This window comes from Crinia signifera, chromosome 2, assembly GCF_055691185.1.
Source record: "Crinia signifera chromosome 2, ASM5569118v1, whole genome shotgun sequence".
NCBI classification, from domain to species: Eukaryota; Metazoa; Chordata; class Amphibia; order Anura; family Myobatrachidae; genus Crinia; species Crinia signifera.
Genome location: NC_139218.1, coordinates 44,854,465 through 44,858,343, shown reverse-complemented (window position 1 = coordinate 44,858,343; position 3,879 = coordinate 44,854,465). Strand labels below are relative to the sequence as shown.

General features: G+C 44.7%; 1 long non-coding RNA gene across 1 annotated transcript; it reads right to left on the bottom strand.

The window, feature by feature from the left end:
• Positions 1-983: 983 nt before the first annotated feature.
• On the bottom strand, positions 984-2,424 carry LOC146058721 (uncharacterized). Its single transcript, XR_014469917.1, has 3 exons — positions 2,323-2,424; positions 1,327-1,431; positions 984-1,038 (listed from the first exon to the last, which is right to left on the bottom strand). It is a non-coding gene; the product is annotated as an uncharacterized LOC146058721 (long non-coding RNA).
• Between the last annotated feature and the right edge of the window lie 1,455 nt (positions 2,425-3,879).

Sequence of the window (3,879 nt, the reverse complement as noted above, 5' to 3'; positions counted from 1 at the left end):
CACTGGCATGGAGGAGGAGGGGTACATGGCTGGAGTAGAAAATGAGGAGGAGGAGGAGGAGGTGGAAGCTGGCCGCACCAAAAGTGGCCGGAAGGTCCGATTTTCATATGAGGAAAATGCAGCACTTGTCCGGGCTATCCTGCCAGTGTTTGACCGTTTGCTTGGCAAATCTCACCACAAGACCACTGCACACCGCAAAAGGGCTATGTGGAAGGACATCACCCAGGCGGTGAACGCTATCAGTCAGCACAAGCGCCTGGTCCGCAATGTAAAAAAGAGATTTAACGACATCAAAAGGCAGTTGAAAAGTAAAATGGCCATGGAGTTGGAGGAGGCCACCAAGACTGGAGGAGGAAGCCCCACCACTGTGTGCTACACTTCGTATGAGGTGAAGCTGAAGCGCATCATACCCCCTGAGGTCCTGCCTGGCATGCACATGGCGGATACCGATAGGCCGCAAACGCCATCCAGAGCTGGTAAGTGTGACCCCATGCAAACTTAAACATACATGGCAATGTTTTATAACTATAATGTTCACTTGTATTGTTATGCTAAGTAAAGTGCTGCTGTGGAACTACATAGCCCAGCAAGGTCATGCACAAGAAATTGCATGCTCCTACTTTCAAATTGCTCATAATGCTGTGCCCTGTAGTTCCACAACTGCTCATATTGATCAACAATGTAACATTCTTTATAGCAGCCTAACATGTATGTGGCCAAAAACACAGAGGTGTACTGGTGGTTAAGCTGCCATGACTACATACCACCGATTATCCAATAGTTGTCATGTGGCCACTAATTTAATAATAATTTTACAAAATAATAATAGTGTTAAAAAAAAGAAAAAAAAAACGTGGTGAAGAAATAATGCAGTCCTTATCCAAAGGAAGTATTGTCCATTATAGTCTTTTCAATGCATGGGTTTTGTAAATGCTTATCCATTGTAAGGTCCATAATGGCTTCCCATCTTTCCTTGTACAGATTGTCGATCCCGAAGTGCTGCGGCATCCAAGAACAGAAGGCCCGTTGCTGCAGAATCTGCGGAAGCAGGTAAATGAACAAAAAACCCGCCATTACACATACAGTACACACACCCAGGTCACATCAACAATATCTCACACTGCATTCATCTCCTGCTGCTACATTGCAATGGAAATGAATGTCATCTGAGCTAGGCATGTGACATATTATTCATGTCAATGTTACATGCTGTATCGGGGTACATGTGTAAGTACATAACACCCCTAGGTATGTGCGTACAGCATCTCAAGCCCTATGTAAAACAGTATAGATGACAGTGTGGCCTATATATGCATCAGTACTTACCTCTTCATCTGTATCCACAGGTGCTATACAACTAGGGACCAACCAAACAGATTCTTCAATAATGGTGTTAGACGAAATGGACATCATTCTTGAACCGGTCGAGACCTTTGCGGCAGAGGAAGAAATACAGACCTCATCACAGAGTGATCTTCCCCCAAGTGGGGTGTCTCCCAACCCACCCCCACCCACAAACACAACCCATACAGCAGCTTCTGCTTCCCAAGTAGCTAACTCCTTGGTCAATTTCAAGGACAAACAGATTGAATTCATGGCCTCCCAAAGCCTGCAAATAGGTAACATCCAGGGGTACATGCGTGACACCTTTCTTCAATTACGCAAAATTGCACGTAGTGTACGGGTAGGTGTAGGCACTCATGTGCGCATTGCTAACAGCATTGACACCCGTTTTGCAGAACAAACTTCTGCTATAAGGGAACAGAATAGGCATATTGGCAGCCTTGCGCAAAGTATAGCTGCACTAAGCCAATCATGCACAGCGCAGACCAATGCCTTAATAGTTATAGAGGCCCAAATACAGCAGCTGGAAGCCAATGTGGGAGGTGGCGCAGCATCAACCCTCAGCAGTGTATCCAGCACACCAATAAGTGGCTCCCCCACTTCCCCACCCCGGCGGAGTGTTAGGACCCGTGGTGGGCTTGGTGCAGGTTCTAGAAGTGGTGTAGGGGTGCCTGATGCTGGGAGAAGGTAGCTCATATATATGTTTGATAATTGTTTTAAAACCCAAACATCTTGTAACATGCCCCCACAGTTGTTATGTTTCACCTGCAAAAATGCAGATTGCGTCTGACAAAGTAGGCAGAAGTAAACATGGCTCACTGGTGTTGTGGAACTACATATACCAGCAGGCTCTGACACTCATGGTTTGGACTGTAATGGTTGTAGTGTGTCAGGGCCTGCTGGCACATGTAGTTCCACAACACCAGTGAGCCATGTTTGACTGCAACCTTCATTCATACATGTATCAAATGTACTTACAAGCTAGATACCAGCAAGGGATAGGTCAGCACCACCATCTGCATCCGTTGGGCACTGTGTATTAGGCTAAATGTGGGTGGAAACAGATGGTATTGGTCAATAATTTGTTTATGAGTACACTTACAGCACAGGTACATTTTGGAGTACAGGGCACATGTGCTTACCAGAAAAGTCACGGCTGATGATGTATGTCCGCCACAACTTCTTTAAAGCAAGTAACACTTGAGTAAAATGCTTAGAGAAAGTGGCCGGTGATACCCCCAAGGCCCATGAGGTCGCAGACTGAGTGGAGCCTGTGGCCAAATAGTAGAGGGCACACATTAATTTGTGCAGGCCAGACACTGCATAGTTGGCTTCCCCAAAAGGGTCCAAATCATCTCTCACCTGCTCATATAAGTCCAACAGGTTAATGGGGTTCAGCCTAAACATCCCCACAACCTGTTGATCCGAGAGGGAGTCCAGGTACAGCTGAGCACGATACATACGTGGGGTACGCAGTAGTCGGGGGGCTACCAGGTACTGGTGCGTAGCTTCCTCCCTCCTGCGCAGCTCCTCCAAATGGGCCACATCATAGATAAGCAACTCCAAACCACTCTGCAAAATCTCCATGTCTGAAACCCTCACAGGTGTCCTTAATGATGTTGGGGTTTATGTAGGGGTGTTTGTGAGTGAAAATGAGGGCACCTGTGGTGAAATTAACCATGTGTGCACATGACCAAAATGAGTTCTGGGCCAAATCGCCAAACAGAACCTGGTCTGAAATAAGTGCGATTATTAGACACCTAAAAAGTGCGATTTGCGAAAGCGCATTGAATTAAATAAGCGAGTTGTATACTTTTCTATACGAAAACATCTGGATGCGATAAAAATGAGAATTAATTTCGCACTTTTGGTCCGCATGCGTTAACGCACATAATATGCAATTTCAGTCCCTTAGCGCACCCTATTAAAGAGGCGATTTGACGGAAAAATGCGATGTCGCCATTTTGTTGACTAATTAACGCCAAAAAACGCAAATCTCATCCCATAGAATGTCACCCATGGTGTCTGCGTGTCGTACATTTCAGCCTCAAAGAAGGCTGTCATCAGGGGCCTCCAACTTTTGTTTTTGCAATAAATAACAACTTACATGTTTTAAGAGGTCTTTATAAGTATCCCCTTAATTGTATAAGTGTTAAATAAAACCATTGGTCTTACAAATAAATATGATTAGCTGGATGTTTATGTATCCCTATTTACAGTGAAACAGCAACTCGACTGGTATAATGTTATTACATTCATTTAAAAAATGTGCAACATTCCGTACATTTGTGTCCTCCCTCCCATACTTTACAAAGGGAGGGTGTAAATTGCAAAGGGGGAGAAGCTTCACAAGTAAGGGGACCACACAATAGTACCCACATTTCAAATTACACCAAACAGTAGCACTATCTTACTCACATTACACCACACGTAGCACCCCAGATTTATATTATACCACATAGTAGTGTCCTTTATTCACATTAAGACACACAGTAGTACTCCTTATTCACACTATCCTACACATTAGTGCTTCTT